Genomic DNA, 26,363 nt, shown 5'->3' with positions numbered 1-26,363 from the left:
CTTCTTGGTCTGGGGGGGCTCGATTGATGAATTTTTAACTTTTGTAGAATATATTAACACCACTACTAGTTTTTTGAAGTTCACTGTAAACTACTCTTATAGGGAGGTGAATTTTTTGGATGTCACTGTGCTACAAGATTTAAATGGTTGTTTGAATGTTAAGTTATTTAGGAAGGAATGTCGTGTTAATAACTTATTACGAAGAGACAGCATGCATCCACATTTTATTTTTAAGAATGTAGCACAGAATCAATCTTTAAGGGCGTCCAGATTAAATGCTAATGCAGATGATTTTACTAAACATCTTAACAAGACAAAAGATGAGCTTGATGAAAGAGGTTATGAACCCTACCTGATTAATCAAGGTATGCAAACCATAACAAAATTAAGACAGAGCAAAGCCAAGCCTTATTTCTCTAAACATAAGGCAGATAAGATGAGTTTGAAACATGCCCAGAATCTGCAACCCCTTAGAATTTGTTTTAGCTACTCCAGGAATATTAAGCATTATACTGACATTATTAATAAAAACTGGAGTATTTTAACTTCTGATATGCAGATAAATAAATATATAGGGGCATACCCTCAGTTTACCTTTAAGAATCAAAAATCCTTACGCAGACAGTTATGTTATCCTAAAGAACAGTTTATATCAAGTACTATTAAAGGTACTAGACCCTGTGGCAAGTGCAATTTCTGTAGTTCTATTGATACTACTATATATTTTCAGCATCCGGATACTAGTGAGACCTTTACTTTTACTATTAATGCCAGATGTGACTCTCAACATATAGTTTACCTTGCCACATGTAGAACTTGAAGGAAGTTCTACGTAGGCAAAACTGATAGGTTTTTTAGAGATAGGATTAGGGAACACTTGTATCATATAAGGAAAGGTAGTGCATTTAATGCCCTTGCCAGGCATATTAAGGATACTAATATGCAACATATTTTTTCATTTAGGGCTATAGGATGGATATTTGAAAACATAAAAGGAGGAGATATTAAGACACAAACTGAAGCTTTACAGGCTAGGTGGATATTCAGGTTAAGGGCAACAAAGGGACATGGCTTAAATGAGCATATTCCCTTAAGGCCCACACTGAAAAATAAACCTTTACATAAATTAATCATTGTTATGTATATTTTATAAATGTATTTTTAAATGTGTTTTTTATATGTGTTTCATACACACACTATACTGTTTTTATGTTTTTCTGTATATTATATTTTAAGTACAATATGTCTTTAAAAATTTTAATTGAAGCAATTGAATGATTAGTATAAATAGAGATGAGACTCAAACCCTGCACCTTGTGTTTGTAAGGCAAACACCTTAACCATTAGGCCACCCTCCCAACACCTGAAGAAGCCTATTTGGTGGAAGCGCTTGTGTCCTGTGTTTTATAATAAACATTTGTACAGCCTGGAGCCTTACCTCTGTTCTTTTGCTGGTTCTACAAATTAAAACCATTGTCCATCATCAACTGTTCCCTATCTTCTCTATATAGATTGCCTATTCAGTATCCCCATGACATCAGTATAGCTGATGCCTGGAATAGGTGACCAACTTATATTAAAACAAGCACTCCTGCAGATATGTTTAAGTACAATTTGCATCAGAGATCATCCATGTGCAACTAACAATGGGCAAAACTGCAATCCAAATTGTAGCTTGCTACAGATCACCCACCATGGCCCAGGACCCCCATTCTGCATTTCTGGAGACACTGGGAAATATGAAGGTCCTACCAAACACCCTAATACTGGGTGATTTCAATTACCCAAACATAAACTGGGAGAACTACTCAAGTACTAACTCCCTTGCCCAACGCTTCCGAGAATTTATAAACTCGAATGCCCTGGATCAACTGCTCAACACCTCCACCACAGGGAACATCATATTGGACCTGGTCATCACCAACATGGGCGACTGGTATTCCACACCGGAGGTCAATATTGGTTAGATCAGACCATAGACTAATCACTCTGGATATCCACATTCCACCCCCAATCAAGGAAACCACCATAAAAAACTTTCCAAAAGCAAACTTCACGTTACTTAAGACCGAGGTGGAAAGGTTCACAGCCCCCATGCTAAAGGACAATGCTGTCCAAGCTGCTGAAACCTTTACAAAGGCACTCTATGAGCCTCTGCAGGAATGCATGGATAGTGCTATCCCAAGTAAAACCAAGACTCACTCCTCCAAGAAAAGGAAACCAGTCTGGTGGACCCTGCCATAAACAAGCTATACAACAGAAGGAGTAAACTAGTACAGAAAAGAGTAAAATCCCAAGAAGGAAAGACATCCCTGATCAGTATCAGCAAGAAACTATGATCCCTCATTAAATCATCCAAGGCTAGTTTTTAAAGAAAAATTGCAATGACTCCAAAGATAACCACAAAGCATTCTTTAGCTATGTCAAGAACCTAAGTGGAAACTCTCAGATCTGCTCTGAGTTAGTGCAGAATGACACAAAATACACTGAACTGACTGATATTGCCAACATTCTGGCAGACAGGTTTAGTGCAAACTTCACCCCCCTCTCACCCACTAAAGGGCCCATAACTATACCAGAAGAATGTAGGGCCCCATCAATCACAACCACACAGGTTAAAACAGCCCTATCCAAAGCCAAAAACACAGCTTCAATGGGACTGGATGGTGTCCCAGGTTGTGTCTTACAAGAGCTCCAAAATGAATTAACCCCTCACCTAAACACACTGCTCAAACTCAGCCTCTCTACAGGCTATGTACCCACAGAGTGGCGCACAGCAACAGTTATCCCACTCCACAAAGGTGGAGCCACAATGGAGCCTGGGAACTATCGCCCTAAAAGCCTGACTAGCCTGGCCTGCAAGGCTTTGGAACGCATCATCATAGAACTCATTAACAGAGACATTGGGAACCTCCAAACCTTGGACCCTACCCAGTTTGGCTTTGTTAAGGGCAGAACATGTCTCCTAAACCTGGTGGACTTCTTTGAGATGGTTACCAAGGCATTAGATGAGGGAAAGGAGGTCTACACAGCCTACCTAGACCTCGCAAAGGCTTTCAACACCATTCCCCATTCTAGTATTATAGACAAGCTCACCAGCTTGAACATAAACCCCTACATCATGAGATGGGTTGCCAAATGGCTCATGGATAGAACCCACATGGTGAGAGTTGCAGGCTCTATGTCCGACTCTAAACTGATTACAAGTGGTGTCCCCCAGGGGTCAGTCCTAGGACCCCTCCTGTTCGGAATATACTTCTCAGAGGTACAGGCAAGCATAGGAGGGCTATGGCTGAACAAGTTTGCAGACGACTGCAATCTAGGGGCCATAATTGATTCTCCGGCTGGTACAGACACCCTCCAGATGAGTCTCACTGAGACGGATACCTGATGTCAAAATCATGGCCTCAAGCTAAATGCCAAAAAGTGCATAGTCATCCCCTTTGGAAAAAACAAAGTACCCACAAACTACCACATAGGTGATAGTCCCCCAAAGACAGAAAATGTAATAAGGGATCTGGGGACCCAAGTAGATAGTAATCTCTCCTTTGATAATCATATTGCCAAGGTGGTTAGAAAATCCTTCTATGTGGTCCACCTAATCACAAAAGGGTTTGCATCTAGAACAAAAGAGGTTCTTGTGCCTCTCTACTCATCACTCATTAGACCCGTCATAGAATACAACGCCCCATTTGGGATGTACCTTACAAGACACCTGCAACAGCTGGAAAGACCACAAAAGTACCTCACCAAGAGGATTACTGACCTCAAACAGATGCCCTATGCAGCCTGACTCAAGAAACTCCAGCTGTACTCGGTTGCATACAGCTTACTCAGAGGTGATCTCTGCCTGACATACAAGGCCATGTCCAACCCAGAATTGATGGACATGCTCCACCTAAAAAAAAACAAATCCCGGAGAACCACATGCTCTAGAGATATAAACTTCACCACAACAATAAACAGGACATGCTGGAGGGATAGATTCCTATCCCAGAGACTCCCCATGCTTTGGAACGGGATTCCAATATGCATCAGGCAGAGTCCCTCACTAACACTCTTCAAGAGAAACCTTGACAGGTGGATGGGAAACAGAAAATTTATCCCGGGGATCACTGCAGTGGCTCTGCTGGACAGTGGCACAGGGAACTAATGGCTCTGCTGGACAGAGGCACAGGGAACTAATCTAAGGGGGTGGCGAAAGCCAACACATTCTGGCTAGGCTTATAAATGCCCTTGGGCAGATAGCCTAGTACTTACCTATGAACCTATGGACACATTATAGGGATAACTATTTTGGTATATTGGCAGGCTAAAATGGCATTATTTGTATATATGTATGTATCATTGTGGTGCAAACTACAGCCCTTCTCTTAAACATAACCTAGCTGATTATTGTTTAGTAGCTCATCCAGGATTATCCATTGCTGTCATATCCAAACACAACCTAGATATCTGGTGCACCTTAACATTCATATGAAATTAAATACGAATGTACTGAACATTTATTTGCTTTGCCAAATGAACCGTGAAGTATTTTTACTGAGCATCTTATTTAGCAAATGTCAGTGTTGCTGAAAACTTGTTTTTCTGAAAGAAGTAAGTGAGTTGGTTTTAGGAGTGGGGGAGTTGTATTGCATCATCTCTGGACAGATAGTTGAGAAGAAGCTAGAGAGGAGGAAAGAGTCCAAGTGAGCATTTGTAGACTTGGGGAAAGAATATGACAAGGTCCCAAGAAAGCTGATTTGTGCAGCACTGTGGTGGTTCAAAGTCACAGTAACATTAGTAGAATTAGTGGAAGCTATGTACAAAGACCCAATGACTGAAGTATGAACAGTGCTCGGTCTCACAGAAGGGTTCACAGTGGCAAAGGGTGTACATCAGGGTTCAGCTCTGAGCCCATTGCTCTTCTTACTGGTGATAGATTACATTAGCAAACAGGTCAGAGGAGACAGATCAACAAAGTTGCTGTATGCAGATATGGCATTAAAGGCAGACTCTTAGCAAGAACATCAGCAAAGGACAGGGGAATGGCATGCAAAACTGAAGACACATGGGATTAAACTAAGCTATCTGCCCAAGGGCATTTACAAGCCTAGCCCATAGTTTTATTGGCTTCATACACCTTTAGTATGAACTATACCCATTATTTTATTTGCTGTGCCTCTGTCGAGACAGTGACACTGAAGTAATCCCTAGGTATATCTGCGATCTCCCATCCATTGGTCAAGATTTCTCTTTGAACAGGCAGCGTGCTGCTCTGCCTCACATATACTGGATTTTTTTTTAGCAGAGTCTTTGGAGGTGATGAATCTATCCCTCTCCCCTTGCGTCCTATTTAAAGCCGTGTCCGAGGTTTAAGGAATCTCCCTCCCTTGTGGCTGAGATGGATTTTTTATTTTGAAGCATATTCAAAAAATATATTCATCTGGCCTGGTTTTGACATGGCCAATATTAGGCACAAGGTCACCTCTGAGCAAACATTAGCGGCTTGATAGGAGCTGGGTTTTTCTTTCAATTTTTACATAGGACAGATTTTTTAGACCTTTGGTGGCCTCTCCAGCTGGCCTCTCCAGCTGCACTCCCAAGCGAGGGTCGGTCTACATTCCAGATAGAATTGTACGCTCTCATTAGAGGGTCTGATGATGAGTGAGTAGATGTAAGAACCTCCCTTGATCCTAGTGCCTTAGAGAATGTCTTCCTGGTTCACTTTAGCTACATGGGTGTCCGTACTTTGTATTTACACTATGTGTCAGAATGTCCCTACCTCCTTCTTCTGTTCCCTGAGGCTCTCTTCTGCTCAATGTATTCAGTAACTATTTGGTAGCTTTGGTAAGCAACCTATTTTTTTGTTTTGGCATTTAACTTTAGACTATGCATTTTGGCATCTAACTTTAGGCCGTTTCCTGGAGATCTCTGTGTGTTCTGTGTGATCAGTATTTTTGTTATCTGTGTTCAGAGTTGTTTTTCATCTACCAAGCTTTGTCAGCCATAACCCTGTGTTGCTTGTGCCCCAAAACAAAGTGTTGTTAAGAGTACTTGTAGGACTGTAGAATGGGGACTCCAGTCTGTGTCAGGCTTTGAGTCTGACATGGCCAGCAACTCTGACCCTGTGGAGTTTCTGTCCCAGGTCAGTTTACAGCCCCTGTGGGGTGTGGTGTTTAAGTTAATATGATACCAGGTGAATCAATGATGGGTTAATATTTAAAGATGATAGTAGGCCTCCTTAATGAATCGGTGTATGAGCTGTATGGCCTCCTTTCCCTCATCAGGCATGCACTTTGAAAACTGTGAAAAAAGTTAATTAGAAAGTGGTGATCTTTTTGAAAACCAAGCCAAAAGCAAACTAGGTTGGATCCAAAAGTCCTTAAATTCTATGAGGTTTATTTATTTATACTGCAAATAAGACAGTGGTTGTGGCAGCAAACTGGGGAAATCAGAAGAAGCTAGGAACTGAGATAGAAGGGAGGATAGAAGAACAGGTTAATAGCTTCAAGTATCTGGGAGGGGTGATTGAAGAGAAGGAAAGCCTGAATGAAGAGGTCAAAGCTAGAATCATGGGGGCTGCAGCCAACTGGCAGAGAGTGTCAGGTGTAGTGTATGACAGAAGAATGCTAAAGAAACTGAAAAGCAAGATGTACAAAACAGTGGTGTGACCAGTACTACTGTATGGTACAGAAGCCTGGGCAGTAAAAAGCAAAGCAGATGAGGAAGCTAGAGGTGATGGGAATTAAGTGCCTGAGGTGGGTGGTAGGATGCACATTGTGGGACAAGATGAAGAAATATGGACATAAGAGCAGAAGCCAAAGTAGCTCCAATTGCAGAAAAGATCAAAGACAACAGGCTACAGTGGTTTGGGCATGTGCAGAAAAGCAGAAGACAATTTGGTGAAGATGATTTTTGGACAGACAGGAAGAACTTAAGAGGAAATGAGGGCATCCAACAAATAGGTGGATGGATTGTGTGAGAGAAGATGTGTGACAGTCAGGACTAAGTGTTAAAGAAGGCAGGAGTGTAGCATTGAATTGAGAGAAATGGCAACAGTAAAAATGGGAAAAAGGGGGTTGATGATGACAATGATGATGATTGCTGATTAGGATTAGAGTAAGAGCTAAGTAAAGGGATATTTTTAGTGTTCTGTGTATATGGTTTTGTTTCAGAAGTAAGTACAAATACCCTTCATAGAAGTTAGTGGGTTGGTATTAGGGATGAGACTATGTGTGCAGATGTATGTGGGTTAGGGTTAGAATAAGGTCTAGGTAAGGGGATTGGTGGATTTAGTGTACCTTGAGTCCTAGACAGTTTTCATGCTATGGGTCCCTCTCCCTGACACACGTTTATTGGAGCAATGCATAAATACACATTCATTTGGGCTAATCTTCTTGATGTAAGACCATTCAAACTGCTGTCATTATAGCCTATCAAATGTTTATAACTATCAGTTGCAACTACTTGACTATGTATACCTCAGATGTCTGGTTATGATAAAAAAAAATGGTCACAGTAAAATATTCCAGCCAGCTTTACAGAAACACACACTGGTCCTGTAAATCAGAATAATAACTGGTTTGTAGGACTAGTGTGCAAACCATATGAATGAGCTTTTAACTTGATTGTGATAGTAGGGTAAGCCATTCTTATCCACAGACAGCCCCATTTTCAGCAATTATAGTATCATTATTGACTGTGTAATGCTCAGATGTCTGATTGTGGTAAAATAATAGTTATGGACACAATGGTGAGTTAGTTTTAACTTGATTGTGACAGTAGGGTAAGCCATTCTTATCCACAAACAGCCCCATTTTCAGCAATTATAGTATCATTGTTGACTATGTAATGCTCAGATGTTATATTGTGGTAAAATAATAAATATAGAAGCAATGTACTTCAGGTTTGTTTCACACAAACACATAGTAGCCCACGTATTCCAACTTGTTTCACATAAATGCACACTAATCCTACAAAGACAGATCAAATGACTACAAGGCAAGTTACAACCATCCACACACAATCGCCACACTTACCCAACATCTATAGCCACTTAGCCACGAGCAAATTATCTGATCTTAATAAAAAAATCTCAACCTCTTAGAACACAATTCAGGAAAAAAGTCAAAAAGTAAAGAGAGACAAGGGCCCAGAAACATATCCTTACAAAAGCGGATAGAATAAATCCTTTTGCAATTCTAAAAAACATGACATCTGAAACCCAAATGCTTGCCATTATTTAGTGTCTCCAATCCACAACAATTTGCCAGAAAACCACAAATTTTATAAAAAACAAACCAAAAAATAGGAAGCAAAATCAGGGACATTCAGCAAACTCAGACAGTTGACAGCTATGTGATTTCAACTTAGTTTCTTATAAATAATAGCCAGCCCAGAAGTACTTCAACTTATTGAACACAAATAAACATTAGTCCTGTAAAGATAGATGGTTACCCAAGCAAATGATAAGAAGATAAGTTACTTTTATTAACATACAGCCCCCCAGCAGTTACATCCACTTTTGTGTATACACCTCATTTGACTGTGATAAAAAAATAATATATCTCAGTCTCTTAATGCAAGAATTAGGGAAAGACCAAATAATAATGAGGAACAAAGGCCCATAATCAGAGAAATATTTTAAATATTCTTCCTATATATTCAGAAAGTTGCTATAATAGCTGTTACATTGGCATGCAATTTCTAAAGTATATAAAGTCTGAAACTCAGATATTTTTCATTATTTAATGATTGAACTCCTCTGTGATTTGCCAGAAAACCACAACTTTTATGAGGAACATATCAGTTTGCAAGTTGCTTCCATCCACAGTACTCCCCCACCTCCTGGATAGCTGCCAGCATATTAAAAAATTATACAAATTTATGTTACATAAATGCCATTTATATCAGACTTTAAACTGAGAAAATAAAGATTGTTGTTTTTATCCAGAGCACAGATCGCCTCACATTCTGATTGCCTGCCAGCATATTAAAAAGGAGCAAAGCAAATATTCCAGTTTATTTCAGACAAATGCATATTAATGCCAGGCTTCAAACTGAACAAATGAAGAAGCACGTTGCGTTCATCCACAGCACACTCCCTCTCCCTGGCTACCTTACAAAAGAGCAAAAATACCAGTTTTATTAAACACAAACACACTAACACTAATCTTTAATGCCAGACTAGACTTTCAGCAAATGAAGAGGGCAAGTTCCTTTCATCCACACTGCACTCCTCCCACAGCTGACTGCTTAGCAGAAAATTAAAAAAAATACTGCAGTTTATTTCACATGTGCACTCTGGCCATTAATATCAAACATTAAACTGAGCAAATGAAGAAGACAAGTTGCTTCCTTCCAAAGGACATATGTCCAACTCCCAACTGCCAGCATATTAAACATTTTCTATTTTTGTTTCACATAAATGCACCTTAGCTCTTAATGCTTAATGTCAGATTTTAAATTGAGAAACTGAAGAGGGCAACTTGTTTTTTATCCACAGCACACTCCACACCCTGGGATGGCTGCCTGTCAGCATATTAAAAAACAGAAAATATTCCAATTTATATTATGCAAATGCACATTAGCCCTTAATACCCGACTTTAAACTGATGAAATGAAGAGGGCAAATAGCTTTCATCCACAATATATCCCCAACACACACACACACTCACACACACACACACAGTAGCTGGCTGTAAGCATATTAAAAAATATTATTCCAATTAATTTCACATAAATGCACCCTAGTCCTTAATGTCGGACATTAAACTAAGTAATAAAAGAAGCACATTCCTTATATCCACAGCAGAGATAGCCACCCCATTCTGATTGCCTGCTGGTATTTTTTTTAAAGTGCAAAGCAAACATTCCAATTGATTTTACACAAACTTTGAAATGAGAATATGAAGAGAGAAAGTATTGCACAGCAAGGTTTGTAGATTACTAATCTGTCACATGTTCAACATGGTGTGTCAGCTGTGACTCATAATTAATAATTGTACTAATGTCAAACTTCCCTTTGTAGGCAGGCCAGATAAAATGCCCATGTAGTAATGGGATTGGATTAAGGACAGTTTTTGAGTTTGTTACTTCATGAAAATTAGAAAATAAAAATGTTTTCACTATAAATAACCCTAGTAACACTAACTTAAAAAAATTGAATAACAAGAAAAAGAATAGGATTCTAAGAAGTACAAAGATATCAGATACTATTAAATGAATTCCAATAAAATAAAAGAAAAGGGGTATGATTTAATTAAGATGAAAAAGAAGAAAAATAACAGGAGGCTGACAGAAATAAAATATTAAAAGAAAGAGTTCTAGGGGATCAAACTGTTTCTAATATATGGAAGGAGCAAAACAGTGGTGGAAAAAATTTTTTGCTGATGTGTGTTCATTGAATGAAAGTGAAATTTTTGTTATAGATGGTTCTATTATTAAAAATGGCCAATAAATTGAGTGTAAATTGAGAGTAATGGTCAAGAATAAAATAACTGTTTCCTCCCTCCCTGGGCTAAAGTTAGCAGAATTTTTTGATATATTACACAGAATTTTTAAGAGCTGAAGTACAACAGCATATTATTTCAAGTGGGTACATACAATTTATTTACTACCCCATTAAATTATGTGAAAAAAGTATTTTGTTGATAATTGAAATGACGGATGTCATCTCTTTAGATTTTATACTTTGTGATATTATTCCTTCACCTAAATGGACAGATTATCAATGGACCAAGGTACTTATGGATAATGCATGGCTGAGACAACTGTGTTTGGTTAGCAGTATTAAATCTATTAAATTGTGAGAAGAATTTATTTTTGATGTTTGTACGATTGCTAAGGATGGCATATGTCTCAGTTATTATTTATTTATTTAGTTTAGTTTGTTTACTGTGTAGTACACTGATCAATATAGACCATATGCAGGCACAGCCTCATTGAAGAGATTCACAATAAAAGAAAATAGAACAAATTTACAATCACATGATAATCACAGAAGGTAGATAATCCCACAGACAACCAATACAATATGTAAATAATATTAGCAGTATAAAAAATCAAATGTGAATTTATTTTAGTAGTGAATATGAGAGGGAGACAGAGCTGAGAACAGAGGATCAAAGTAGAAGTGATGCAGGTGACCAGTGGAAAACCGCTTGCAGTTAGTTTTTTATGAAGGTGTTTTTTTGAGTTGAGCTGAAGGTGGGAAAAGAGATTTATTTAAGGTGGTGGAGGAGGGATTGCCAGACTTTGGGTGCAAGAACAGAGAAGTAATGCTCGGTACACTGCAGTTTACATTGGGGTGTCTGGGTGAGGGAGTTAATTGGGAGAGGTTGTAGGGGTGGTTTTAGTATGGAGTTTGGCTGCAAGCGGTAGAAATGCACCTGGTTGAAGTAGTTTGAAAACAAGAGACTCTAGGAGTAGTGCAGAGCTGTAAGAGAATGATAGCTATTTGGTCTTGGGGAGGGAGATGCAATGAAGTTCCTGAGGAGAGGAACTGGAACTGAATTAGCAAATTTTGTTTTCAATGGACTGTAGAGTAGGTGAGTTTTTTAGATGTTGTGGCTATGATGGGGGGCCTGTATTCAAGTTGAGCAAGAAGGTCAATGGAGATATTTTCAAGGACCAGAATAAAAGACAACTGGTCTTTATCCTGGTGTTTTCAATGTGGTTTTGTAAATTAAGTGACTGGTCTAGCCATAAACTTAAGTATTTAAAGGATGTGGTTGTTTCCATTGGGCAACCATTGAGATCTACAATGTTGAGATTTTGTAGGAGTGTTTTTTTAGTTTTTGTGAAGTTGCAAATATTAGACATTTTGTTTTAGAGGGGTTTAGGAATAGGTTACAGTTGTTTAACCAAGAAATAAAGGCGTTTAAGTCAGACTGAAGCTGGGTTTATATAGCTGATTGTGAGAGACTGGATCAAAGAACAACAATGTCATCTGCATAAAGAGTAATACGAAGGTTAGGAAGATCAGAGTGCAGCTTGTTAATAAAGACTGAAAAAAAGACAGATGAGTATGGCTCCCTGATAAGGAGTTCTGACTTCAATAAGGATGGGCCTAATTGGACACTGAAATATCTATTTGTTAAGAAATGTTGGGATAACCTCAAGTTCTTGAAGGGAGTAAAGGAGCAGGAAGTGGTCAATTAGATTAAAAGCTTTGGCAAGGTCAATGAAGAGAGCTTCTGAAAGTTTTCCCTTATCCATGTTGAGAAGGGTCTCATCTGTAATTGACCACAGTACTGTCACTATTTTACAACCAGCCCACAATCCATGCTGTTTAAGAGTGAGGAGGTGGTACTGTTGGATGTAAGTAGACAGTTGGTTGTAGATAAGTTTTTCAAGTATTTTCCCAGGTGCAGGGAGGATGGAGATATGTCTGGCATCATAAAAGATTTTTCTGAAGAAGTTTGCTTATTGAGCAAACGAAAAGTGCTTTATTAAACTTTGGTTTTGGATTTTGTTTCAACCTGGTGGTTTTTTCGTCACTCACCGAACTGTTCTATCGTCAGTATTTACAAGGGCTGAAGAACTATGATAGAGTCATACTAGTACTTGTTGTTCAAGGACTTGAGTGCATGTGTGATCTGGTGGATACTGGTACCAAACAAGCAACTAACCATCACGCTTTCCTTGCTCAGTCTGGTAAGAGGCACATCTGTAAGTCTTATAATGTAGTTACCTATTAACAAGAACATTTGGTTTAGCCAATGTCTACCTTATGGGCTCAGCATCTGTCACTTTGAGACTATTTGTAGAAGTAGGCTTAATATGCTGAGTGGGCTTTGTTCCTGTGTTATACTTTGGAAGTCTTTATGGTTTAGGCATGTTAATCTTCAGAAACTCAGTTTATGATGGATTATGTGCATTGTGATGGCTTTGGAGAGGTGTTCTGTGTGGTGTACTGCTGACAATTTTGCTGTCTGAGTTTAATGTGTGTGAGAGTTTTATATTTTATATATATATATATATATATATATATATATATATATATATATATATATATATATAAAATAGATATAAATATTATATATTTATATCTCTCACACAGCGTAAGGCTGTTTGAGTAATAGAGGATTGTCAGACAGCACAAGACAATTCTTATACTGTCTCAAGATACCCATCACAATCAGGCTGGCTAGAAAGTTATGGGTAAGTGCTGGTCCGTAATACCAACAGGAATGACTCTGGTGACAGGTGTAACTATAACTGCTTGGAGTTTCGTTTTAGAATAATGTTTGGGTGGACTTGCTACTGAGTATTTAAATTTCAATACAAAACAACTATAATGGAAATCTTCTACTACCAGCAAGAATCAGTAAACTAATTATAGTAAAAAAAAAAAATCACTAATTTGATACTAATACCATTGCCATCTATCCATTTTTTCCAGACTATCTGGAAATTAAACTGATTGTCCAGTAGTCTGGAAAACACTGAACAAACTCTTGTATTCTGTTTCAAAAAAAGAAGCAGACTATCGGAGTTTGTTAAATCTGTGGATCATGCCTCTCGAGTGTACATTATGAGGAACGTTCCTCATTTGGGGTCTTAAAATGTTTATCTTCCTCAAAGTACCACATTGAAAGGGTCTGTCACACATTCAGAGTTGGGCATTTTTGTAACTGATACCCATGGTAAATGGAACTAAATCATATTAAGCCATTAAAAAAACTTTTCTACAAGTAAAAATAATACATTTAAACTATCCTATGAGCTTCTTACTTGAAGTTATTAGTAAGCTGTTGGGAAGTGTTCCACATTTTGCTCATTTGTTCCACATTATGAGAGGTAGTGTTCCTCATTTTGGAGATGGAAAGTTGTGAGCTATGCTGTGGATTTACTATGCTTTTTTTTACAAAAAGCAATAGTAAATCCGCTTAAAAAAGGTACAGTGACGAATGGAAAAAGAGGATGTTTCTACTCTGACACAATGATGATACCATTAAGTGGGCGGTGAGTGGATGGAGAATGGGGGGATTATGGGAGGTGCAGGGGTGTGGCCTAAGTTTGGTTTTAGTCACAACAAAAGGTGGCAACCCTAGATACTAAAATCTGTGCAAGCAGTATTTGTAAACTTAATATTAAGCAATTTTAGCAAAGGTCTTCTAGCCTGGTGATTTTTTGCAAAATGACACTTGTATGCTTATTGTCAAGAGCCAATGAACTGGGAGAGAGAGGGAATTATGTTGTCAAATTATCATAAGGGGCAGGCAACAACAGATACACTGAGCTTAACAACACAACTACAACAAGGTAGATGGGAGGGAAAAACAATTAGACCCTTAGCTCTGAGCTAACTTGCCTGGAACTGCCCAATGCAAAGACAAATCCTAAACTAGCCTGACATACAATCAGTACATACTAATGAAACCAGCGCTCAACAACAACAGTTAGACCACTTAAAACAGCAAAAATACAGTGCAACTATGTACTGGAATCACTTCTTCTTCTTCCAGCTGCTCCTGTTAGGGGTCGCCACAGCTGATCATCTGTTTCCATTTCTTCCTGTCCTCTGCATATTGCTCTGTCACACCAACCACCTGCATGTCCTCTCTCACCACATCCCCTATCTTAGGCCTTCCTCTTTTCCAGTTGCCTGGCAGCTTCATCCTTAGCATCTTTTTCCCAATATACTCTGCATTTCTCCTCAGCACATGTCCAAACCAACATAATCTTGCCTCTCTGGCTTTGTCTCCAAACCTTCCAACCTGGGCTGACCCTCTAATATACTTGTTCCTAATCCTGTCCACCCTTGTCACACCCAGTGCAAATCTTAACATCTTTAACTCTGTCACGTCCAGCTCTGACTCCTGCCTTTTTGTCAATGCCACTGTCTCCAACCCATATAAAATAGCTGGTCTCACTACCTTCTTATAGACCTTCCCTTTCACTCTTACTGGTACTTGTCTGTCACAAATCACTCCTGACACTCTTCTCCACCCACTCCATCCTGCCTGTACTCTCTTCTTAACCTCTCTTCCACACTCACCATTACTCTGAACTGTTGATCCCAAGTATTTAAACTCATCCACTTTCACCACCTCTACTCCTTGCATCCTCACCATTCCTGTATCCTCCATCTCATTCACACACACATATTCTGTCTTAGTTCTGCTGACCTTCATTCCTCTTCTCTCTAGAGCATATCTCCACCTCTCCAGGGTCTCCTCCACCTGTTCCCTACTCTCACTACAGATCACAATGTCATCTGCAAACATCATAGTCCACGCGGACTCCTGTCTGATCTCGTCTGTCAACCTGTCCTTCACCATTGCAAATAAGAAAGGGCTCAGAGCTGATCCTTGATGTAATCCCACCTCCACCTTAAACGCAACCTTCACTCCCACCGCAGACCTCACCACTGTCACACTACCCTCGTACATATCCTGTACCACTCTTACATACTTCTTTGACACTCCCGACTTCCTCATACAATACCACAACTCCTCTCTAGGCACCCTGTCATATGCTTTCTCTAAGTCCACAAAGACACAATGCAACTCCTTCTAATCTTCTCTGTACTTCTCTATCAACACTCCCAGAGCAAACATCACATCTGTAGTGCTCTTTCCTGGCATGAAACCATACTGCTGATCATTAATCATCACCTCCCTTCTTAACCTAGCTTCCACTACTCTTTCCCATAACTTCATGCTGTAACTGATCAATTTAATCCCTCAGTAGTTACTACAGCTCTGCACATCACCCTTATTCTTAAAAATCGGTACCAAAACACTTTTTCTCCATTCCTCAGGCATCCTCTCAATTTCCAAGATTTCATTAAACAATCTAGTTAAAAACTAACTCCACTGCCATTTCACCTAAACACATCTATGCTTCCACAGGTATGTCATCTGGACCAACAGCCTTTCCATTCTTCATCCTCTTTATAGCTATCCTTACTTCCTCCTTGCTAATCCACTGCACTTTATAATTCACTATCCGCACATCATCCAACCTTCTCTCCCTCTCATTCTCTTCATTCATCCGCCCCTCAAAGTACTCTTTCCATCTGCTCAACACACTCTCCTCACTTGTGAATATGTTTCCCTCATTATCCTTTATCACCCTTACCTGCTGCACATCTTTACTAGCTCGGTCCCTCTGTCTAGCCAATCGGTACAGGTCCTTTTCTCCCTCCTTAGTGTCCAACCTTTCATACAACTGTTCATACGCCTTATCCTTAAACTTCACCACCTCTCTCTTTGCCATGCACCTCATCTCTTTATACTCCTATCTACTTTCTTCATCTCTCTGACAATCCCACTTCTTCTTCGTCAACCTCTTTCTCTGTATACTCTCCTGTACTTCCTCATTCCACCACCAGGTCTCCTTGTCCTCCTTCCTCTTTCCAGCCGTCACACCAAGCACCTTTCTAGCCATCTCCCTTACAAGCTCTGCTGTAGTTACCCAGCTATTTGGTAACTCTTTACTGCCACCCAGTGCCTGTCTTAACTCTTCCCTGAACTCCACCTCACAATTACCCTTTTTCAATTTCCACCATTTGTTCCTTGGTGCTGCCCTCACACTCCTCCACCTCTTCTTGATCACTAATGTCATCCTACAAACCACCATCCTATGCTGCCTAAGTACACTTTCACCTGCCACTACTTTACAATCTCCAATCTCCTTCAGACTAGCCCTTCTACATAAGATATAATCCACCTGTGTGCATCTTTCTCCACTCTTGTATGTCACCCTATGCTCCTCCCTCTTGTTAAAATATGTATTCACCACAGCCATGTCCATCCTTTATGCAAAATTCACTATCATCTGACATTCTGCATTCCTTTCCTTAACACCATACCTACACATCACTTCCTCATCCCCTCTGTTCCCTTCACCAACATGCCCATTGAAATCTGCTCCAATCACCACTCTCTCACTCTTGGGTACAGTCATCACCACTTCATCCAACTCATTCCAAAATTTTTCTTTCTCATCCATCGCACACCCAACTTGTGGAGCATATGCACTAACAACATTCATCATTACACCATCAATTTCCAGCTTCATAAACATCACTCTATCTGACACTCTTTTCACCTCCAAAACACTCTTAGCATACTGTTCCTTCAGGATAACCCCTACACCACTTGGGTCTACTTTAATTAAATGAAAGCAGAATCTGTCGAATATGAATCCGTCGACACGTAAAGAGCAAAATGTGGAAATGTCGAACATACTAAATAGCGAAATCGGAACTGTCAAATTGTCATAGTTGGCCCGTCTGCAGTATAGCTCCGTAAGGTAAGTGTGCAATAGTTACGGACCTTAGGGTTAGGGTGCGGGTTGAGGTAAGTGCATAGATAGGTAATGTATGTAAAGTTTAGTGTAGGGTTTTGTTAAGTGTATGTGTGTGGAATGTTTACTTTGTGTGGGTATAGTTCTGTAGGGTAAGTGTGCGGTAGTTATGGACCTTAGGGTTAGGGAGGGGTTAAGGGTAGTGCATAGATAGTTGTGTATGTGGGGTTTAGTGTAGGGTTAGAAGTGGGGTTTTGGTGCTTTAATTTAGGGTTAGTAGTAGCGTTTTGGTTAGTGTATGTATGTGTTTTTTGTTGCTGTGTTTGCATAGGTAGTATGTTACAGGTGGTAGGGTTGGCTGACTATTGTGGTTTCGATGTTTAAAATTTGCAGTTTTGCATGTTCAACATTATCGCGTTTCACTGTTTATGTGTCAACGGATTCGTATTTGACTGATTCCGCTTTCATTTAATTAAAGTAGACCCCGCCACTTCTCCTCCCATCCACACCATGATAAAACAATTTAAACCTGCCTCCGATACACCTAGCCTTGCTCCCCTTCCATCTGGTCTCTTGCACACACAATATACCAACCTTCCTTCTGTCCATCATATCAGCTAGCTCTCTCCCTAAACCAGTCATACTGCCAACATTCAAAGTTCCGACCCTCACTACCACAGTCCTAGCCTTTACCTGCCTTTGGGCATGCCTTCCCCTTCTTCTCCTCCTTCTGCCAACAGTAGCCCAATTTCCACCAGCACCCTGTTGGCCAAGAGTACTGGTGGCAGTTGTTGTTAACCCGGGCCTCGACCGATCCAGTATGTATATCTGTACTGTTGTTCGCATGTGAGATTTGGCAAAGTTTTTATGCCAGATGCCCTTCCTGACGCAACCGTCCCCATTTATCCGGGCTTGGGACCGGCACAAAGAAATGCACTGGCTTGTGCATCCCCAGTGGCTGTAATCACTAATATAGACTTAAAGACCTTAGCTAAAACAAATACAAATTGTTAAAATGAGATCAAGAAATGAAAACACCTACCTGTGTTTCTCTGTCTCTAATAATTACTAATAAATATCTAAGAATTACAATAAATGTGAGTGTCTTAGAAACAAATCAGAGGGGTGGGGATGTCACATTATGAGTACGTCATTTTATTTCTTTTTGTTTGCTAGAGACTAATCATGATTTAGAAGACATTGCAGTAAGGCTAATAAATTTCACCCCAAAGGATCAATTAAGATTACTTATTGTTATTGTATACCATATATTGACTCAAAGAGACATTGGGATTATTTAGCTTAGTTAGAGTTATTCTTGAATACTAATAACCAGATGCTATTAGGAGATTTTACTAGGGCTCCTGTTGTTTAATATTGTTTTTTCTTCAATTCCATCTAACAAGAAATGTTGACTGCACAAGTATACAGATGAATGTGAAATTAGTTTTTTTTTTCTGCTGAAAAGGATGAGGATTTTTGAATTATTAATAACTATTTGATGAAGATTGAAAAGTGGGCATTAGATGTAGGTCTAAGGTTCAGGATAAATGCAATGTAGTATTTTTGGCAAACCGCTGATTAAGAAACCATTTATTTTAAAAGTGTTTATTCTTACTGAAGTTGACAACTATAAAGATCTTGGTATATCGATAGAAAATCATTTTCATTTTCATATTTAGTCTCAATCAAATTGTTGTGGAGCTATTTGACAAATGGGTATTATTCTTAAGAATATTACTACAGGGGATGTTAATAGCCTGGTAACATTATATAAAGTATATCTAAGACCTATTTGGGGAATATAACACTTCTTTTTGTAATTATAATGTGAAGCAACCAAAAAGAAGTCTGTTCAAAGGTGTTTTACCAGGAAAATCTCTTCTGTAACAGATATGAGCTATTTACGACTGAATTTATATACCATATACTGTAGTTATTTAAGGAGAAGATTAATATTAGCATATAAATCCTTCTATGATATGATTCTACCATCTCTTTCAGATTTAGAAGTATATAAAGGTCCTAAGACTTACAAACATCATCATTTGACATTTTGAACTGAATTTTTTAATGAGAAAGTTAGGAAATGTTATATTAATGTAAAAATTGCTCAGTTTTGGAATAGATTACCAGAAGATGTAAGATCAGCTAATAATTTATTACATTTCAAGAAACCTTTAGATGAGTGGGCTAGAGACTGGGCTTTTAAACCAACAGTGTCTCAGATAGTGATTGATTGATGGCCTTAAGGCTTAAACACTGAGAGCACTTATGAACCTGGTACCTCAGTCATAGGAGTGTCAGCTTCCATTTTCCACTGTGCCAGCCAGGACTGCAGCTGGGGTGAATGAGCAAGATAGGATTGTCTTACTAAACGGGGGCTTCTGGCTCCTAACTGGCCATTGGCCTGCTCCAATCACCTGCTCTGCCTCAGCCATAGTACAGCAGATGGTGAAAGTGGTGATTGATTGACTGGGTAATAACATGCTAAGCCAACAAAAATCAGCTATTCTACAGTAGATTGTAGATTTGTTGGACTAGCTAACCAAGCGATTAGACCACTAGGGCCAGATGTGTACCAAGCCAGTGGCTATCTAGATGATGGACATCCTTGTACTGGGTCTCAGTAACATCATCTGGTGCTGGTAGGCAACTGGTGTGCTATGCATACCCCACCCTACTGCCATCATTCAAGTGCCCTCTGTATATATGTATCGCATATCTCCCCTCCAGTCTCTGTGTACACGTGTGCATTTGTGTTCCCCTACTGCCTACTCTCTTGCTACTCTCTTTGCCGTTCATAACTTTTGTACTTTTGTACCCCTCTTTCCTTCACTTCTCTCTCAATATATATATATATATATATATATATATATATATATATATATATATATATAGAGAGAGAGAGAGACAGAGAAAGAGACATATATATGTATGGGGCCATCTCCCAACTTGCTGTTGCTTTATGTCTTCCAACTATGTGCCCCACTGCTTGCTATCCCCTTGTCATACTTTCCTGTACTCCTTTTCCACCCTTTGATAAAACCAATAATGTATCTGTCTGAGTGTCATTTGAGTGGTTATAACTATCTGGTATATATTGTTTCTCTACAGCATGTAGTGGCAGCTTTTCACAGTGGGCATCTACTCATGTTATATACTGTACACTTAATGCACATTATCATGAAGCTTGATAAACGGAGCACACAAGCACTACCCTGCCCTTAATCATATTCTATTAGCTACATCATGTTTCACTTGAATTGTTTGCATCCTACTGCATATTTCCCCCTGAATTGCAATTATGTTCCTACTCAGTTATTCATGTCTATTTTGCACAACACTGCATTGTCAGCATGTGGTGCAAGCCATGTACTGTCCTCAAGTACAGCTTTATGAATCACAGCCGATGTTCTTTTAATTAATGCTGCAGTGGTCACAAATGCTACAGTTAGTATTTTGTTAAACATTTCCTGAAAGAAATGTTTGGAAGGTGAGCACTATTAAGTACTCGTAAAGGGTGCCAGGAACTTTTAAGTGTACCTACGTAAAGGTGTATATGGCCAAGCCTCTTGTGGTCTGTGTCATCACTTGCCTAGTTTTGTTCCAATGTTCCTGTGTTCCTACATTCCTAAGGTCTCTACCATGAGTTGGTCTACCACTGAAGAATGGAAATGTGCAGTTGCATTTGTTACAATTATAAGCCAATTGTAGAACAACATGACTTTGTTTATGATCAAATCTGAATTTACTGAGTAAGAAGTTATTTCAATATAAAGTAAACTTATATTTCATTTACTATTTCAAAGAAAGGGTATAACAGTTTTAGAAAAAACAACAGTACTACAATCAAATATGTATTGCATACTTTAACCTCTTAATGAAATAAAAAGCCTTCTCAGGACACATGCCCCATGCCCTAGGAGCCAATATGGAAGTTCTCTATTAACTTGTGTACAGAGGTGGCCAACATGCCCATATTACAAATAGTTGTTGTTGTTTGTCTTTCGGCTTTTCCCGGTTAGGGGTCGCCACAGTGGAACTCCGGTCTGCTAATGATTGGCAGTAGATTTTAACGAACTCCGAGGTGCCAGCTCGACGTCCAACCTTCAACGAAGGCACGCCCATTTCTGCATGTCTTTCGAACGCCCATCCAACCGCGGGGAGGACATGCAGACTTCACACATAAGGCACTCCCCGCACTCCAGCCGAGAATCAAATGGGAGAACCTCTTGCTGTGAGGCAACAATGCTACCACTGCACCACCGCGGCATATTACAAATAGTACTATTTACAAATGATCCTGATTAACTGTAGGAGGACTTTCTTCACCAAATCAGGAGTACATCTACATAGCTTCTCTTATCATTTTGTCTTTTACAAGATGCCTATAAAATATAATGACCACTGTTCACCTTTCCTTGTCCCACCCATTTGTGCCAAGCATATCCTATCATATATCCATTCTTACCTTTGCCTTGTGTGGCCTAAAGCCATTCCTACATGTGGAGCAGACATGTTGTGCAATGTTCTTATTATAGCTGTGTCAAAGATGGACTAAACTGATTTAATCTTCTGGGTTAAACATGCCCTTCTACCACTTCCATTTTTACATGTGCCATGCATAACATAATAATTTACCATCCATCTGAGCAAAGATATCCACAGCATTTTTATTCCACCTATACACATCATGGCCAAGCACTTTCTCATCCATGTGGGACAAGCATGACCTCTGTTATTTTTCTTAGCTGTGTTTGCATTGCCTATCATTTGGCTATCTTTCTGGTAAACATGTTCTGTATCAGTTTATTTTTTTACTTGCTAAACCTTACTTGAGCACCTATCAACCACAAGGCTAAATATGGCATGGAAGATTTTTTTTAATTTGTGCCTTTTCTGGTAGGCCCTAAAAGTCTCAAGTCTATGCCAAGTCTGTCTTGCAAATTTCCCATTTTTAGCTGTACATAATTGAAACCTAAAACATCCACCAGGCAGAATAAACATGACCTGTAACATTTTCAGTTTCATATACAAACCTGAATTCTCCTAATTTACACTGGCCAAGCATGAACTTTCATATTTTCATGCGAGCTGTGTCAGGCATGGAATTAAATCTCCTCATCCATCCTTCTGAATTGAGGCATGTACTGTTTCTGTAGTTAACTGGCTAAGCATAGCTGAATATCACATACGATTTCTACTGCTTCCAATATTTTCCTTCTACTCATGCCAAGCATGACCTGACATCCTCATCTGCCTAGCAAAGACAGGACCTATAATACTTCCATGCTTAAAGTATGCCTCATCAATAGGTGCCAAGCATGGCTTACAACACTTTCATGTCACTTGTACTAACTATGGCCTAACATAGCTTTTAATCAGCATATGCCAAGCTTGGCGTATAATATGTCCATTCTTAAATGAGCCAAGTATAGCCCAACATTCCCACATCTATCTTTACCAGGGAAGGCTTGCAGCAGTTTCAATCAGTTTGTGAAAAACATAGCCCAATATTCTTCAATAATGTGGGTCAAGCATAATCTATAATAGCATTGTTTTTTTCTGCTAAGCAAACTCTAACAATGACACGCTGTATCTGTCAAGAAGGAACTCAAATATTTTCATTCTCTCTATGCCAAGCATAGTTTACACTCTTACTGTTAGTGTGTCTCAAGCAAGGCATGTATAATTTTATTCTGTCAGCATCAGGCATGCAGTAAAATCCCAGTCCGACATTTGCCAAGCTTGGTCTGTAGCACTTTTATCTCACATATGTCAAGCATTGACTGAAAACTTCACTTCCCTATAGGCCATGCACAACCTGTAGCACATTTGCAGCTGTGTACAAACACAGTCTGTAATTTGTCTAATCCAAATATGGCGTCTACAACTTCTGGTCATATCTTTGTTGAGCTTGGCCTAAAATGTTTCCCAATCAGGTAGGCAAAGAATGACCTGTAAGACGTCCATTCGTAGCTGTGTCAAACCATACACAAATTTTGTTTATGTTTTCTAAGCATGACCTGCAGCATTTCATTCCCTTTGTGCCAGGCATGGCATAAAATCCACTTATCCATTTGGCTTGTCATGGTTTGTAATATTTTCATTCTGTGTGAAGCACAGCCCAGTAATTCTTTGTCCGTATGTTTCAAACATGGCTTGAAATAATTTTATGTTGAATTTTTGGGTGAGGACTAAGACTCTCATCCGGGGGGGGGGTTCAGGAATGACCAGCAAAATGTTTTTCCTATCTAAAATGTCCTTGGTGTCAATGCTAAACATAGCATATAACATCCCCAATCTCACTTATTCCAAAACATAGCATATAACATCCCCAATCTCACTTATTCCAAAACATAGCATATAACATCCCCAATCTCACTTATTCCAAAACTAGCATATGTCACATGCTGTTAAGTACAGCCTTCATTTATCTTCATTTTGTCTGTTGCAAACATGACCTAACATGTCCCATCCATCTGAGCAAAAATATGATCTGTAATATTTGGATTCCAAGCACAGTTTCCAAACTTTTCATTCTACCTGCATCAAGCATAACCAAAACTATCCTATTTCCTATGCGCCATCATGGTTTGCAATAGCTCACTGCTGACATGTTCCAAACATTACCTAAAAATACCATTTCCACATGTGCCAATTTTTAACAATTTCATTCCACCAGTGGGAAGCACAGCTAATATCCCCTCAACAATGAGAGTTAAATATGGCTAGTAATAATAGTGCTTTGTGCCAAGCATAGCTTAGAAATCCCACATCCATCTTTGTGAAACATGTACTGCAAGATTTTATTCTCTCTAGCCAAACCTAAAATCTCTTCAATGATGTGGCTCAAACATGTTCTAAAACATTTTATTCTATTTGTGACAAAAATGTCCTAAAATCCAAAATGTATCTATGCCAAGCATAGACTGCAAAACTTCCATTCCATCTAGTTAAGTATGGCCTAAAATCTTCTCTTCTCTGTGGGTTAGGTGGAACCTGTATCATTTTTGTTCCAGCTGTACCCAGCATAAATTGACAGTCTCTTAGTCATCAAAGCCTATGACAAATATGGCTTATAAATTTCACAAACAACTGGGCAAGAAGTAAAAAAAAAAATTGCTATGACTTTGAGTTGCAGAAAGGAAATATTATTTGTTTGTGCATATGCATCTAACAGACATTCCAGGTATTCCATCTTCTTGGAGACCATTCTTACAGTGCTTGTTGTTAGAAATGATGGGGACATCTGTAGATGATACTGGGAAAAATAAGAGTGGCGAACTGTTAATGGACTTCTTTGATACTGATAATTGTCTTTAATTAACCCCATGATCAAACACAAGGCAGTGCATAAGTTTACTTGTTACCATTTTATCTTTGGACCAACTTCATTGGTGACTTCTGTGCTCAGTTTTGTAGTTATGCCATCAGGCATGAGACCATGCATTCTGGATACTCTCTCAAAAGAGGTGGTAAGCTGTTAACTGATAACCACTTGGAGGAAATATAGGTCCAGTAGCCACAATACTGACTAGGAAGGTCCAGGAAGCACAAAAATTATCACAAAGTTGTCTTGGGAACATTTACCAGCTGCTTCTGTGTGGGATAACTTCAACTCCCTCTTCCATTAGAACTTTACCTATATACCAAAGAATGTTGGGGAACTGGAGCCTTTAAGACCTCATTTGTCAAGCCAGTGCCTCTAGGACCTGCTGGTAGACACCACACTCAAGTTAAAGAGAGAGGCCTTCTATGCAGAGCTAGTGGAAGGAGAGAGTCATTAAATCTGGCTGAGAGGCACTGAATTGCCAGAAATAATGCAGTCATGGAATTTAGTGGTGTAAAATTCCTGAGTTGTGGGAGGAGTTTAGCAAGGCCTTAGGAAATGATTATCAGATGGCCACAAAAAATTTCAAGAATACCACCAGAACTAAAGAGTGGGAAAATGCTGACCATGACTAGGGACCATGTTAGGAGGTTGAAAACACTGTAAAAAACTCCTGTACCCAATGGATATCCCTCTTCTGAGGGAGACACTACTGAAAGCATATCGGTGGGGTTTCTTTCATTTCATTATTTGAGGTCACTGTGGTCATTGTACAGTTTTTTAGTGGCATGTGTAGCGGTTGGATGAGATCCACCTAGAAATTTAAAGATGGAGAAGGCACCGAATATTGTTGGAGAGTGATGGTTACCACACTGTTCAGTACTGTGTTCATAGAAGAAACAGTGTCTTTGGATTGACAGACTTAGATGGTAGTATCAATTTCCAGACAAGAGACAGAAAGCCGTATTCTGATTGCAGAATGATCATGCTCTTTAGATCCTCATAGTTCATGTATGCCAGGGTGATGGAAAGGAAAGCACGTCTGCTAGCTTTGCCTCTGAATCAGATATCATTATCTATACAAATAAGGAAGAAAGGCTATTTTATTTTTATTTTCTTTTTCTACCCACCCTTATTTTAAAGATTAGGAGGAGGCAAATCTTTGATATTTATTTTTGAATATTTGCCCATATTTTTTTAAGATGTAGCTATTTTATTGTGCTTTTTGGTGCTTTCTGGTGGACTTGTGGTCATGTAACATTATTTATTTACTATTTAGGGTTTCATTGTTCTCAGGGATAGAATAGAGTATGATATTATTGTAAATCTCATTTTGTTTGAAGAAAAGAATAATTTATTTTTTGTAATCAGTAGGTGTTGCAATATGAAGAAATCATTGCATCTATTGTTCAAAGTGTACATAGGATCAGCAATTAATTTGCAAATATAGATATTTGTGGCATGCTATATTAGTAGTATAATTTTAAAATGTTGAATGTCACTCCTTTAGCAACCTACATTTACATACATACAGCCTTACATTCCACAGCATTTTATTCCACAGCATTTTCTGAAAAAATCAACTTAGAAAGTATATGATAAACAAATGTAAGTTTTTGAGCAATAAAAGCTCTTAAAATTGTACAAATAGCAATGTTATTAGTAAGAACTATTCTTTATACTGATAATAGTCAGTGGATTCATAGCCTTTCCATAAATACTACATTATAATGCACAAAAACCTAGAATAATATTTTTTTGCTAAACTGTCACAAACAAATTG

Source organism: Protopterus annectens, chromosome 6.part0 (genome assembly GCF_019279795.1).
Source record: "Protopterus annectens isolate FY-2018-M chromosome 6.part0, PAN1.0, whole genome shotgun sequence".
NCBI lineage: Eukaryota > Metazoa > Chordata > Ceratodontiformes > Protopteridae > Protopterus > Protopterus annectens.
The sequence above is the reverse complement of the archived record's forward strand: the minus strand, read 5'-3'. Positions refer to the sequence as shown.